A 16,270-nucleotide genomic window follows, 5' to 3' on the forward strand; every position below is an offset into this window, starting at 1 on the left:
AGCTTCTCCTTACTCTTCTTCCAGGCTGCATCACAAAAGGACTCAATACCTTGAACTTTAGTGATCTGAGCATGGACATCTCTGGATGATTTCCATGCCTTAATCACTTACTGTTCTTGTTCAAACTGCTTCTTTAAAATCTCTTCTTTCTTCAAGGACTCAGTTAATTCATCCTTAGCAATCTTACATTCAATTCTCAATTTTTCAAATTCAATAAACTGAGACTCTAGCACATTATTCCTCTCACTTAAAAATAAATTGTTTTCTTTAATTTTAGCATTTTCCTTAGTGAGGGACTTAAGTGTAACACGCAAGTGATATAATTCTATGGACATGCCATTGATTGCATCATTATACTCAGCTTTAGATAAATGTGCTAGGTTAGTGGTGATTACCTGCTTACTTGAAGAACTTGTTTCTGTTTCATCAGAACTGGCCATCAGGGCTAGGTTGACATAGCTTGTTTCTTCATCTTCATCCAATCCATTAGTTGCCCAGTCATTTTCTTGTGTAATGAAAGCCTTTTCCTTTTGCTTGAGCAACTCAAAATGTTCTGTTTATAATCAATAGGCTCAAACTTCTTCTTGCTAGAATCAGTTTTTCTACACTCATTGGAAAAATGACCAGCTAAGCCACATTTGAAACACTTGAATTTGGATTTATCCACCATGTTTCTATTTGGCTTAGCAGCTCCAAAGTTCTTTTTGAATTTGAGCTTGGAAAATCTTCTGGATAGGAATGCTAAATGCTCATCTATATCATCCATGTCATCTTGAATCAAATGTTCTTCATTTTCAGATACCAGCCTTTTGCCCTTGCTTTCACAGACCTTTGATGTAGATTCAACAGCTTCCACCTTCACCTCTTTCTCCTTCACCAACTCAGAAACCAGTGCTATGGACCCTCCTTTCTTCCTTCCTTTCTCCATCCTTTTATCTTGCTCTATTTCAAGCTCATAAGTTTTCAGGATGCCATACAGTCTCTCCTAGGTAAACTCCTTACATTCTTGCGAATTTCTCAATGAGATTGTCATTGGCTTCCACTCCTTTGGAAGAGATCTAAGGAACTTGAGGTTAGAGTCTTTTGTTTGATAGACTCTTCCATGCAACTTCAGAGCATTTAGTAGCTTTTGAAATCTACTAAAAATGTTAGTGAGAGACTCACTTTCTTCACAGTAGAAATGCTCATATTGCTGAATCAGTAGCTGCATCTTGTTTTCCCTCACTTGTTCAGTACGATTACAGATTATCTGAATTGTGTCCCAAACCTCCTTGGCTATTTTGCAGTTAATAATGTTATCAAACATATTACCATCAACTCCATTGAATAATATGTTCATGGCCTTCTTGTCTTTCCTGACTTGCTCAATATCAGGGTCTGACCATTCATGCCTTAATTTGGGAACAGATGGTTCATTTTCAGTTGCAGCTCTCATTGGTACATGAGGACCTCTCTCTATGCAATCCACATAGGCCTCATCTTGGGAAATAAGATGTAGGTGCATTTTTACCTTCCAGTGGTGGTAATTATCTTTGTCCAGAAATGGAATTTTGACTCCAACATCCTTCTTGTTCATCTTACTGTTTGTTATGATCTTTACACTCTTTGTACTTCAAGAGCTTGCTCTAATACCAATTATTAGTCCCTAACAATACAAAAAGAATTACATGAGGGGGGTTGAATGTAATTCTGGCTACTTTTTCAAATTTAAAGAAGTTCTAACTTGATAAAATATGGCAGTAATAAATACAAAGGCTTTTAAAACTTTCTGGTGGATTTGAAAGTATCCACTAGATATATATATATATATATATTGTTATTCCTAGAGGACTAACAATGAGATTTACAGAAGGGGGGTTGAATGTAAATCTCAAAACTTTTTCAGGTTTTGAGAAGTTTATTAAAGCAGTGTGTTCTAGATGAACAAGTGTATGAATTGCTTTGAGCTAATGCAGACAGATATATATTCAAACACAAAATGTAAAGAACACAACAAACTTTAAAAACTTTTCTGGTGGATTTGTTGTTCCACCAGAGATGGTATATTAGAAAATCTGTGTTCAACAATGTTGATCACAGCTGCATCCTAGTACAAACTAGATGAATTTTCTCTCAAGATATTTCTTAACAGCTCTGGAAAATCTCTCTCTAATTACTAGCTTCTTCTTGGTTTATATATTACCAAGTGTACAAGTGAAAAACAATATAAAATTACAATAGTAAAATAAGTTCTTCACTTGCTTCTTTTCCTGTTCAATCAAGTACTTTGTTGACTATTGCATCTTTGTACTAAAGAAGAACGGCTGCTTTTTCTGTTGATCCTGAAATTCGGCTACCACATCTCAGTTTTCTCTGACAACCCATGTGCCTCTGTTTGTAGGTACAACTACCACTTATCAACGGCTAATTAGCAGAACATCCGTTGAAGCTTTCATCCGTTGATGACTTCATCCGTTGAAGGATGTTATCCGTTGAAGCTTTCATCCGTTGATGCTCTCATCCGTTGAAGGATGTTATCCGTTGAAGCTTTTAGAGACATCCGTTGAAGCTTAGCTTCTCATCCATTGAAGGTCTTTAAGTCATCCGTTGATACCACTTCATTTATACAAAATTACAAGGCATGAAATATTTACAATTGGCCTTCCTATCTGCATATCATCTAGTAGTCAACATGACTCATAGTTTCTCTCAACTTCTAAGAATTACATTTTAAATACAGAGACTGAAATATGCTACAATACTAGACTTATTTCTAAGTAAAGCTACACCATCAACGGATAGCCAAAGTGGTCTTATCCGTTGAGGCTACAGACACTAAATTTCTACTTAAGTGTTTTGTTAAACATATCATCAAACTAATGCACATATATTCCTAACATATATATATATATATATCAATGAGAACTCTGTGAAGCCTTGAAGAGCTCACAGCTACTTTACAAGTTTGAACAAATAAAACTACAGAGAAATTCTAACAGGATACAGCCTTATATGTTTCTCTGAAAATAAGCTTGCTTAGTTAAATGTTCTACTTGCTACTCTTGGTTTATATATATCACCAAGTTACATGACTAATAAGACAAGATAATAAAACAAAACTTATCTAGTCTAAAACCATGCGGCTTCATTACTCTTTCCAGCATCCTTGATTGTCTTCAAAATATCATAGAAATGGTAATGCTTCTTTATTCTCAAAATCTTGCTTAACAGGCTGCCACATTCCTTTTGTAAACACCCAACACATGTGACTGTGTTGTCACTATCAACAGATATTTGAATTTGATCATCCGTTGGGTAGCTTTGTTGATCATCCGTCGGGTAGCTTTGTTAATCATCTGTCGGGTAGCTATTTGTCACTTGACTACATTTCACTTATACAGAATTACAAGAAATCTCATATTTACAATTAATCAACCTATTCTGCATATCCACTATATACTCCTACAGAATCTACATAAAGTTGTTTGTAGAAATGTGCTACAGTTCTAATTTATTACATAAGCTACTCACTCGATGGATGTCAATTGGTCATCCATCGGGACTATAAAGGTTCATCCGTCGGGACTATATTTGATCATCCGTCGAGTGCTACAAATTACACTAAGTTGAATCTACTAAGGTCTTTTGTTAATCTAATCATCAAGTACACAACATATTCCTAACAAAACTCGTCGAGCTCATTCAATTGAAGCATCCTCTTCTTTCCAGGTGCATCCAAATCAAGATTCAACTTTTTCAAAGCCCAATACGCTTTATGCTCTAGCTCCACCGGTAAATGACACCCCTTACCATAAACCAACTGATACGGTGACATCCCTAGCAGAGTCTTGTACACTGTTCGATACGCCCAAACAGCTTCATCAAGCTTCCAAGACCAATCTTTTCTCGATGGACACACAACTTTCTCTAAAATGCGCTTGATCTCTCTGTTAGATACCTTAACTTGACCATTCGTCTGAGGATGATAAGCCGTAGCAATGCGATGATTTATATTATACCTTTGCATCATAGCAGTGAACTTGCGGTTGCAAAAATGCGACCCCTCATCACTGATTATGACTCTTCGAGTTCCAAATCTTGTGAATACCTACTTGTGAAGAAAATTAAGCACTACCTTCGCATCGTTCGTAGGTAATGCCTTAACTTCAACCCATTTCGAGACATAATCAACCACCAACAAGATATACTGATTGTTACAAGATGAGACAAATGGCCCCATAAAGTCAATTCCCCAAACATCAAAGACTTCAACCTCAAGAAGCACATTAAGAGGCATCTCATCCCTCTTGTACATATTACCCACACGTTGACATCGATCACATTTCAAAACGAACTGATGAGTATCTTTAAACAAAATCGGCCAAAAGAAACATGCTTAAAGAATACGAGATTCTGTCTTTTCTCCACCATAATGTCCTCCATAATCCGTTGTGTGGAAATCTCGCAAGATCCCTTCATTTCGCTGTAAGGAATACATCTCCTGATGATTTGGTCAGCTCCTTGTCGAAAAAGAAATGGCTCATCCCACATATACCACTTCACTTCATGCAGAAACTTCTTCGTTTGAGCGGAAGTCAACTCTGGAGGCATAACGTTACTCACAAGGTAGTTCACAATATCGGCGAACCATGGTTCTTCTACTTGCACTCTAAATAATTGCTCATCGGGAAAAGATTCGTTAATCAACGACATATGTTGTGAAGTAGCAATTGGATCCTCTAAACGCGAGAGATGATCGACGACTTGATTTTCAGTCCCTTTTCTGTCCTTGATCTCTAATTCAAACTCCTGAAGTAAAAGAACCCATCGAATCAATCTAGGCTTCGAGTCCTTTTTCGAGATGAGATATCGAATGGCAGCGTGATCAGTAAAAATTGTCACCTTCGTCCCAAGTAGATAAGATCGAAATTTCTCAAAGCCATAGACAATGGCCAAAAGTTCTTTCTCAGTAGTGGTGTAGTTCAGTTGAGCACCATTAAGAGTCTTACTAGCATAGTAGACTACATGAAATATGTTGTTCTTTCTTTGCCCAAGAATTGCTCCAACTGCATAGTCACTTGTATCGCACATCATTTCAAATGGTCCAGCCCAATCAGGTGCAGTTATGACGGGTGCCATAATCAAAATCTTCTTCAGTGTCTCAAAAGCGGTAAGGCACTCGTCATCAAACTTGAAAGGAATATCTTTCTCTAGAAAATTTCACAACGGCTTCGAAATCTTAGAGAAGTCCTTGATGAAACGCCTATAGAAACGCACATGACCAAGAAAACTGCGAATTCCCTTAACAGAAATTGGTGGAGGAAGATTTTCGATAACCCCCACCTTGGCTTTGTCCACCTCAAGACCCTTACTAGAAACCTTGTGACCAAGAATGATGCCTTGGCGCACCATAAAATGACATTTCTCCCAATTGATAACCAAATTGGTCTTAACGCACCTTTTCAGCACTAACCCAAGATTGTGCAAGCATTCATCATAAGAAGTTCCAAAAACTGAGAAATCGTCCATGAACACTTCTACATTATTACCAATCATATCAGAGAAGATAACCATCATGCATCTCTGAAAAGTGGCTGGTGCACCACATAGCCCAAAAGAAACTCTCCGGAATGCAAAAGTACCAAAAGGACATGTGAATGTAGTTTTCTCTTGATCTTCTGGAGTGATACAAATCTGATTATATCCCGACTAGCCATCTAGAAGACAATAGTAATCATGCCCAGCAAATCTATCAAGCATCTGATCAATAAAAGGAAGAGGGAAGTGATCTTTCCTTGTAGCCTTATTGAGTTTTCTATAATCCATGCAAACACTCCATCCCATGACTGTTCGTGTAGGAATAAGCTCATTCTTCTCATTTGCTACCACCGTGATACCACCTTTCTTTGGCACACACTGAACTGGGCTCACCCATGAACTATAAGAAATATGATAGATGATCCCTGCATCTAGCCACTTGAGGATTTCCTTCTTCACAACTTCTTTCATGATCGGATCTAGCCTTCTCTATTGCTCAACAGTAGGCTTGCTTCCTTCCTCTAGTAGAATTTTGTCCATGCAATACAAAGGGTTGATTCCCTTGATATCTGCTATAGTCCAACCAATTTCCGATTTGAATTCTCTAAGAATTCTCAAAAGCTTCTCCTCGTCGCTACCTGAAAGGTCAGATGCAATAATAACAGGCAAAGTAGATGCATCACCTAAAAACGCATACCTCAAATGTTCAGATAAAGGCTTAAGCTCAAGAGTAGGAGCTTCCTCAATAGATGGCTTAAGGCGCTTCAGAGAACTTTTCATCTCCTCCAATCCAAGAGATTCAAAAGGCATATCCATCTTTCGCTTCCAGGGAGAAGCATTCAATTATTGCAAGTGCTCATCACCTTTGTCATCTTCACTGTCTGAATTCCCCAACAAGGCTTTCTCTAAGGCATCGGTCCTTAGCAATCGATCGAGTTCAGAATTAACCACATAATAGACCATCTCCACCTTAAAACACTCCTCATTTTCCGTAGGGAATTTCATGGCATTGAACACATTAAACGTTAAATCATGATCCATCACTCGCATGGTAAGCTCACCTTTCTACACATCAATCAAGGTTTGGTCAGTAGCCAAGAAAGGTCTTCCCAAGATTATGGGAATCTTCTTATCCTCCTAGAAATCAAGAATTGCAAAATCAGCAGGGAAGATGAGTTTATCCACCTTGACCAAGACATCCTCCACAATACCTCGCGGATATATAATAGAATAGTCGGCCAACTGCAAAATCATATAAGTAGGCTTTGGATCAGTCAAGTCCAACTTTTTGAATATTGACAAAGGCATCAAATTGATGTTATCTCCCAAGTCACACAGATACTTGTCAAATGACACCTTTCCAATTGTGCAAGAAATAATGAAGCTTCTAGGATCTTTAAGCTTCAGAGGCAATTTCTGTTGCAGCACAACACTGAATTCCTCCGTGAGAGCAACGGTCTGTAAGTCATCAAGCTTCACCTTTCTAGATAGATTACCTTTCATGAACTTCGCGTAACTAGGCATTTGTTCAAGAGCTTCAGCGAAAGGTATGTTGATGTGAAGTTTCTTAAACACCTCCAGAAACTTCACAAACTGCTTATCCAACTTTTTATTCGGTAGCCTTTTAGGAAAAGGAGGTAGAGGATAGATCTGTTTCTCCCCTGTATTACCCTCAAGAGGAGTATGCTCAATGGTAGTCTTCCTTGATTCCACTTCTGCTTCCTTCTACACTTCTTCTTCTTCAGCCTCAACTTCAGAATCTAGAGTCTTAGCTTTTTCAGGATTCGCAACCTTACCAGACCTCAATGTAATTGCCTTAACATGCTCCTTAGCTTCCTTCTTGCCTGACACTTCAGTATCTCTTGGAAGCGTGCCAGGTTGATGATTCAGTAATGTATTAGCAATTTACCCAATCTGATTCTCCAAGGTTTTTATAGAAAAAGCTTGGCTATTGCACATGAGCCTCAACTCCTCCAATTTAGATTTTTCATTAGCTTGAGGTAACTATTGAAGTTGAAGTTGTTGCCTAGGGGCATATTACGGTTGCTGAAAACCAGGAGGGTTATATTGCTTTGCTGTGTATGGCTGATAAGATTGCTACACGATATTCTGATTGTTGCTCCATATGAAGTTAAGATGATTGCGATTATTTGGATGATAAGTGGCTGGAGCTTGTTGCTGTGATCTCTGAATGTTGCTCACAAATTGAGCTGATTCGCTAGAAATAGCACACTGCTCAGTTTCATGTGCCCCCGCACAAAGTTCACAAACACTAGTGATTTGATTAACTCCATAATTAGCCAAAGAGTCCACTTTCATCATCAAAGCTTGAAGTTGAGCAGCTATAGCAGTGGCTGTATCCACTTCCAGAATTTCTGCTACTTTGCCTTACAACATTCTTTGCGTAGGATTCTGGTATTCATTAGTTGCCATTAGCTCAATCTACTCATAAGATTCATTATAGCTTTTAGCCCATAAGGCTCCACCAGATGCTGTATCGAGCATAGGTCTAGATTGTGCGCCTAAACCATTGTAGAAACAGTTAATAATCATCCAATCAAGCATGCCATGGTGTGGGCACTTCCCTAGCATCTCCTTATATTGATCCCAAGCCTCACACAGAGATTCTTCAGTTTACTGAGCAAATTGAGTAAGAGCATTCCTGATTATAGAAGTCTTCGCCATAGGGAAGAATTTATTGAGAAACTTTTAAGCAAGATCCTCCCATCTGGTGATAGACCCTGGTGGTAGAGAATGTAACCAACACTTAGCTTTATCCCTCAAAGAGAAGGGGAATAGTCGCAGCTTTGTTAGTCCCTTAACAATATAGCAAGAATTACAGAAGGGGGGTTGAATGGAATTCTTGAACCTTATTCTCAAAATAAAAATATTCAACTCGAATATAGATATAATGTTTTGATTAGCATAATGCGGAATAGAAACTTAATTGAATCAAAACATAAGTAATTAAAAACAAGAGTCTTTAAAAACTTTCTGGTGCATTTAAACAATTCCACCAGAGATATATATAATATATCGAGAGGACTCTGTGTGCAGGAATGCTCATAGCTGCTTACAAAATGGAACTACTGAGAATACAGGAAATGCTAATAATTCTGCTTACAAAGATTTCTCTGTTTTTGTATCTCAGCTATCTCAGTTTTTCTATTTGCTACTCTCTTGGTTTATATAATACCAAGATTATAAAGTCAAAAAGACTGAACAAATATAAAAACTATTAGTCTTAAGCTTTACTGCTTTTCGTCCTCTATTACCCAATTAATGGGCTTCCACAGTGTGTATGTATACATCTCGACGGCTGTGTGTCAGCTTTCACTGTTCAACTGCTGTTTGAATTCTTCATATGATCATCCGTCGACTTTCAGAACATCCATTGATGGTTTAATTGATCATCCGTCGACTGCTATATTAAACATCCGTTGATAGTCATTTGATCATCCGTCGATGGCTTTGTTAATCATCCGTCGGTAGCTATTTTGGCACTTGACTCTATTTCACTTATGCAGAATTATAAGACATCATTTATGTACAATTAATCAACCTATTCTGCATATCTAGTTAAAGTCAACATGACTTATATGCTACTACAGATTTTATACAAAGGTGCATACATAACTGTGCTACAAACTTATTATTACATAAGCTACTCACTCGATGGATAATAAGTTAATCATCCGTCGGGACTATAATAAGTTATCCGTCGGGACTATAATTCTTATCCGTCGAGTGCTACATAATTTCACTAAGTTAAATCTAGTTAGATGTTTTATTTATGAAATCATCAAGTTCACAACATATGTACAACAATCTCCCCCAATTTATGTCTACTGGAATTGTAGCCATAAATTAAGAGATACTTGATGATAACAAAACATCCTGAACATACATCTTTAAAGATAAGTAGATAAACTGAAAGTGCTTCAATTAAACAAAATGTACAAGGTTTGGCTCACAGTCAATTCAAGATGCTCCTCTAGCCTGAGCAGATTTTTCTAGTTCCTTGAAGGTCTGGATCTTCTTCCAAGCTTTCTGTTATTTTCCTCAATTTAATTCTGGAGTTTCCTGTGGAATTCCAGTTCATCAGATTATGAGAGATCTAGCTTTTCTTGCATTTCAAAGAGAGTCTAATTGCTAGAGATACTCAGTTGGTCTTCTAATCTGAAGAATCTTCTCACACCCTTGTCATCCATGAATTCATCCATGAATTCCATCAGCCAGTAGGTCCTTAGATGCACTCTTCTCCCTGTATATGGGATGATTAGTGTCTTTGGGAGTGCATCTTTAGCTCTAACACTCCTCAGCTCTTCAATCTTCTTCAATACTAGTCTTCTTGCAGTTACATTGAACCCAAAGTTTTTCTTGAAGGATGAATAGACTTTAATCAGCACAGCTTGGCTTTCTTGAAGAATCCTGTGAAGTGGCCACTGAATCTCCCTTCCTCCTTTGTACTTGAACACCAACCTTTCAGGTAGGTTTCTGTATGCATCAATTGCCCTTACTTCATCCAGTTCATCCAGATAAAGATTTAGATCTGAAAATTCTTTGATGTCATACAAGTACAAGTAGTCCCCCCTGTTGACCTTGGGTTGAGCTTTAACTACTGACTTAGATTTGAGAGGTGACAGCTTCACTTTCTTGACTGCCCTTGACTTTGTCCTTTTTGGCTTGCTAAGGATTGGTAAGCTGAAGTCAGGAATTGGTATGTTATCCCACTCTATTGGCTCATCCTTTGGCACAATAGGTTCACCATGTATGTTCCTGTAGGGATCCACCACCCTTATGTCTTCAAATACCACAGAGGGCTTTGATGCTTGAGTTGTAGCTGGTGTGGATTCCTTAGGAAATTGATCTTCCAATTCCTTGTCAACAACATCCAGTTTCCTTTTTGTTCTTCTAGCCAATTCTTTCTTCCTTGGGGATTTCTTCTGTTCTTCAATTTTCTTCTTTGATTCAGCAGCTTCAGATGGTTGAGAGGGAATTTGTTGAGAAGAGTTTACAGCCTGTAGCTTGGCCAAGATAGCAATCTGTTCTTTCTTTTGTTTAGACATCTTTGCATCTAGAGCAGCTTGCCTCTTTTCCTGCTTTAATCTGGCTTTTTCTTCTTTCTTTGCTTGAACAAATTATGGATGTCCAGCTACCACACAAATTTCCTTTCCATTTCTGAATATCTTAGCAATTCTCCTTTTTGAAGTTGAATCAGCTGGATCTTTATAGAAGACAATAGATCTTGACAGAAGCTTCTTTTAATCAGGCTTGGGTGTCTCATACACAGTGTCCATGGGGTTCTTCCAAGAGGATTTTGGATAATTTTCCCTTGGTTTAAGAATTATTTCAGCCTTTGTAGACTTGATGCAGGAAGATTGTCCTTTTTCCAGATAGTTCATGCTCATCTCATTCACACTGATTGGTTTGACATGAGAGTGATGGATGGATGACTTAACTGGCTCCTTGACTAGTTCAAACTTTTTCTGTATCTCCTCATCAACCTTATTCCAGTTGATCAAACTTAACTTTCCTTTTTCAGCAACTTTCAAATTTGTTGCTGCTGCTTTAATTAGATCTATGCTATCTGCAACTGTTGACTTGGAGACAGTAATTGAAGGTACAATTACTTTGCTGATTTGTACTTGAAGTTTCTCCCCCTCGGTTGGTCCTTTCTCCCCCTTACTTGATTCTCTCTCCCCCTTTTTGTTATCATCAAGTTGAGGAGTTAGACCTTGTGCTTTAGCCAGTTGCATGAGAAGATTTGTCTGAGTCTGTTGATTTTGAAGAAGGATAACCACTGAATTCTCAATAACTTGAACTCTGTCTTCCAGCTTGTCTAGCTTCTTTTCAAAATTTGATTCTCTCCTCAGTCTCAGTAATAGATCTTGTATGGTACCATATGGCATTATTGAATCCAGCTTCTCAGAATTATAAGTTTTCAAGTCAGCTATATCTCTTTTTAGTTCATCCACACTCAGATTCTGTCTTAAGTGTTGGATCTTCATGAGATGTAGAGAGTCTAGGTGAGCTTGAAGAATAGCCTTGGTATCAGCATCTGAAGTTTCCTGAAGGGCCTTTTGAATAGCCATCACTTGCTCGACCAAAGATACACCAAATTGTCCTGGTGTAGATTCCTTTGTCCATGCCTATCCAGGTAAATTTGAAATAGAACTTGGGCCTTCATCTCCCCCTAAGTTCATGCTTCCATCCAAAGATCATCGTTAGAATTTACTCCAAATTCTTCAGATGGCTCACCAGCTTGAGAAGGCATCCTATTGACAGTAGCTTTATCTATTTGAAGAGATTCTGAGGTGTGTACTAAATTCAAAGTCTATTCTGCCTCCACATTACCTGAGCAGCCAACAATTGATAGGCTGACACAGGATGAGTAAAAGTGTCAGCATCCAAGGAAATGTTATCAATTTCAGCTTTGAAATGTTGCTGAAATTGTCTTTCCTTTTCAGCATCATCCACAATCACTGACTCACTAGCAATGGCTAGATCCACCCTTAATTCTCCTGTACCTGCCTTTCTCTCATAATCTCCCTTTTGTTGCATCAGGGTCTCACCCTGGCTCCCCACCCTCACCTTCACCTACTAAGGTGAGACTCCTCTCACTCACTTTTGCCAATCCTGAATAAATGGATTGCTGAGATTCACTATTTTCCTCTCCTTTTGCCTGGGAGCAACCCAGCCTCTCACTCAATGCACTCTCCTCTCTCAGTCTCAAGAGTGACTGTATTACCACTAAATCTTCTGCACTAGAAATAATTGAAGTTTGAAGTTATGCAGAGACACTCGATGGATAAGTGATATCCATCGGGTGAGTGGTAAAGTTATCCGACGGATAACTGCTGTTAAGCTTATCCGTCGGGATACAATCACTACTCGACGGATGAGCAATATCCATCGAGAGAGTAGAAATGAATGAGGTGGGAAGAGAAACTATCGTTGACTCTGTGTTGATTGAAGTTATTTGAGGCACAGATGTCACAATAGTATCTGAAAGAATTGGCAATTGAGCCAACAAATCATCTAAAAGATGATGCTCACTTGCACTAGATTTTGGCTTCCCCAACAGAGTTAAAAAAGGGGAATCAAGAATTGAAGTGTTTATCATATCCACTTCCAGAGAGTTTGTTGGTGAGTATGGTGTTTCAGAGGCTTCTATTATAAGAGATTTTGGCTGTGACTCCACATTTATTGGAGCCACATCAAACTGAATTTGAGAAAGTGCAGGGACAGTGTCTTTAGCACCAGTTTGCACTGTGTGTGTGCCCTGTGCATCCCTAGAGGTTTTGGATTTCTTATTTCTTGTGTAAGTTTAGGGTGAGCTTGTGTCCCTAACCCTTTTGGCCTGTGCTCTTGGATGAGAGCTATGTTCAATAGCCACATCCTTTTGGGAGGATGCAGCTAGAAGTGAGATTTTGTCCTTTTTAAGCACTACAGTTTATTGGGAAACTGCAGTGTGGCTAGGCTGGATTCACTCAACTCTCCAACCTTATCCTTGGGGTTTCTTTGATGTTCAGCCCTTCCCTCACCTAACTGACCCTCCTTCACACTCCCCTCTTTGGCTTTGGTGGATTTTTCAACTGGTACCTTTTGAGAGATACCAGAGGGGGTTTTATTTGACTTGGATTTAGAAATTGCAGTTGTTTTGGCAGCTTTGGTAGGCAACTTTTTGGTCATTGTCACAGTTGCCATAGCTACTCCTGAACTCAAAGAAATAAAGGAGATTGGAATAGTTGAGGGTATGGATGAACTTACCTCACTTACCTGAGGTGTCTGCATTACAGGAAAGTAGAACATTGGCACATTCCTATGATGGTTGGCTCTGTTCAAATCTACAATGATTCTTCTCTCTTGAACCCAACAAGCCAATTTGTTGTTTGGGTTCTCAAGTACAATCTCTTGACAAAGATGGTTAGCCAATAGCATGAAAAATCTAGCATAATATACATTCTTTCCCCTTTTGGCTAACTCACCTAGTTTAAAACCTAACTCATACAAGACAAGGTCACTGAAATTGTAAAATTTATCTGTAACTAGCATGTATAGCATGTTAAGCATGGAAATGTTCACAGAATCAAAATTACTGATTTTTCCAGAGAAAACTTTAGTCACAACATCACACATGAAACTCCATTCCTTCCTACGACCTAATCTTCTAATATCACTTAGCTTAGTAGTAGGAAGTGCATGATGCATGGAATTAAGCATATTGATAATATCAGTGTCATTGTGTGGTGAAGTTACATTATCATCAGGAATTTTGAAACATGCTTTTATTACATCACTATTGATACATAACTCATTACCTTTGATAGTTAGAGTGATGGTTTTGTCAGTAGAGTTGTAGATTGCAGTGGTCCACATCTCTTCAACAACTTCGCAGAAAATTATGGGTGATTCAAGCATGGCATAACTTAGCTTGCAGTTCTTCACAAAGTCCATCATCTTGTGATAGTCTTCTGATTGCTGAATACCCTTATTGACTAAAGTAGTGAAGTTGTTCTTCTCATAAATGAACCCAGTCTGAGACACAATCTTTACTACAGGTGCCATTGTTAGAGACTGAAAGCTTGAAGAGAAATAGAATATTTGCTTGAAAGAGAATGAAATAAAAGTAGTTGAATTTGAGAATGATAAAAGAAAATAATTGAAATGAAATAAGCTTTTATACTGTCTCAAAAACAACGGATAAAAATAATAAAGAAGAGTAAATTAACCAATAGAAATTGCCTAAAATAGCCGTTTTAAAAATAAACTGTAAAAATTCCACCCATTATCCGTCGTGTAATGCTTACAAACTGTAAGTATACTCGATGGATAATGTTCAGGGAATTAACAGTTAAGATTTAGACAATTCGACGGATGAGGATAAACTGTTATCCGTCTAGTTTTAAAAGATTCCGGAAAAGTAATTGATTTTTATTTACAAATAGTATATCGACGGATGACTCAACTCGATGGATAATGGTCATCCATCGAGATGCAAATTTTGACTTAGCCAAAATTTCATCCATGACTAAAAATCAGCTAAATTTCTGGCTACATTTCAACTTGCGAAGTAACTCAGATAAATTTAAGAGTAATTAAGCATACCTAACTCAATTACCAACCTTGAAAAGGTGGATTCATCCAGTGGCTTGGTAAAGATATCTGCAAGTTGCTTCTCACTTGGAACAAAATGTAACTCTACAGTACCATTCATTACATGTTCCCTTATGAAATGGTACTTCATGTCTATGTGCTTTGTCCTTGAATGTTGCACTGGATTTTCAGTGATGGCAATTGCACTTGTATTATCACAAAAAATAGGAATCCTCTCAACTTGCAAACCATAGTCTAGCAATTGATTTTTCATCCATAAAATCTGTGCACAGCAACTGCCAGCAGCAATATATTCAGCTTCAGCTGTAGAAGTAGAAACTGAATTTTGCTTTTTACTGAACCAGGACACAAGCTTGTTTCCTAGAAATTGACAAATTCCTGTTGTGCTCTTTCTGTCAATTCTGCAACCTACATAATCTGCATCTGAATAACCAGCTAGATCAAAACCAGAATCTCTAGGATACCAAATACCAAGTTTTGGTGTTCCCTTGAGATATCTGAAAATTCTCTTAATAGTTATCAAGTGAAATTCTCTAGGATCATCCTGAAATCTAGCACATAAACATGTAGCAAACATTATATCTGGCCTACTAGCTGTTAAGTACAGAAGTGAGCCAACCATGCCTCTATAGCTTGAAATATCCACAGACTTTTCAGTAGTGTTTAATTCAAGCTTAGTTGCAGTGGCCATGGGAGTTTTTGCAGATGTGCAATCCATTAGATCAAACTTCTTTAAAAGATCAAAAATATATTTAGTTTGACTAATGAATATTCCATCACTAACTTGCTTAACTTGTAAACCAAGAAAGTAAGTTAGTTCTCCCATCATACTCATTTCATACTTACTTTGCATCAGTTTGGCAAACTTTTTACAAAGTTTCTCATCTGTAGAGCCAAAAATAATATCATCTACATAAATTTGAACAAGTATGCTAGAGCCATTGACATTTCTGAAAAATAAAGTTTTATCTACAGTACCTCTTGTGAAGTGATTTTCCAAAAGGAACTTTGATAAAGTGTCATACCAGGCTCTAGGTGCTTGCTTCAGTCCATAAAGTGCTTTCAGTAGATAATAGACATACTTTGGAAAATTTGGATCTTCAAAGCCAAGAGGTTGACTAACATACACTTCTTCCTCCAAATTTCCATTCAGAAAGGCACTTTTGACATCCATTTGATAGACCTTGAAATTGGCATGGGCTGCATAGGCTAAGAAGATTCTGATGGCTTCGAGTCTTGCAATAGGAGCAAATGTTTCATCAAAATCTATTCCTTCTTGCTGGCAATAGCCTTTAGCAACCAATCTGGCTTTGTTCCTTACTACTATGCCATTTTCATCCATCTTGTTTCCGAATACCCATTTGGTGTCTATTGGATTCTTTCCTTTAGGCTTGGGTACCAGCTTCCATACTTTATTCCTTTCAAATTGGTTTAGCTCCTCCTGCATAGCTAAAATCCAATCAGGATCTAACAAGGCTTCTTCTACCTTCTTTGGTTCTTCCTTTGACAGAAAGCTGCTGTATAGACATTCTTCTTGAGTGGCTCTCCTGGTTTAAACTCTAGAAGAAACATCACCAATAATCAGTTCAAAGGGGTGATCTTTTGTCCATTTCCATGGTTGAGGTAGATTAGC

General features: G+C 38.0%; 1 non-coding gene across 1 annotated transcript; it reads left to right on the forward strand.

The window, feature by feature from the left end:
- The first annotated feature begins 8,080 nt into the window (after positions 1-8,080).
- Positions 8,081-8,187, forward strand: LOC141699425 (small nucleolar RNA R71). The gene has a single exon (XR_012565889.1). It is a non-coding gene; the product is annotated as a small nucleolar RNA R71 (small nucleolar RNA).
- The last annotated feature ends 8,083 nt before the right edge of the window (positions 8,188-16,270 follow it).

This window comes from Apium graveolens, chromosome 11 (genome assembly GCF_009905375.1).
Source record: "Apium graveolens cultivar Ventura chromosome 11, ASM990537v1, whole genome shotgun sequence".
Lineage (NCBI taxonomy): Eukaryota > Viridiplantae > Streptophyta > Magnoliopsida > Apiales > Apiaceae > Apium > Apium graveolens.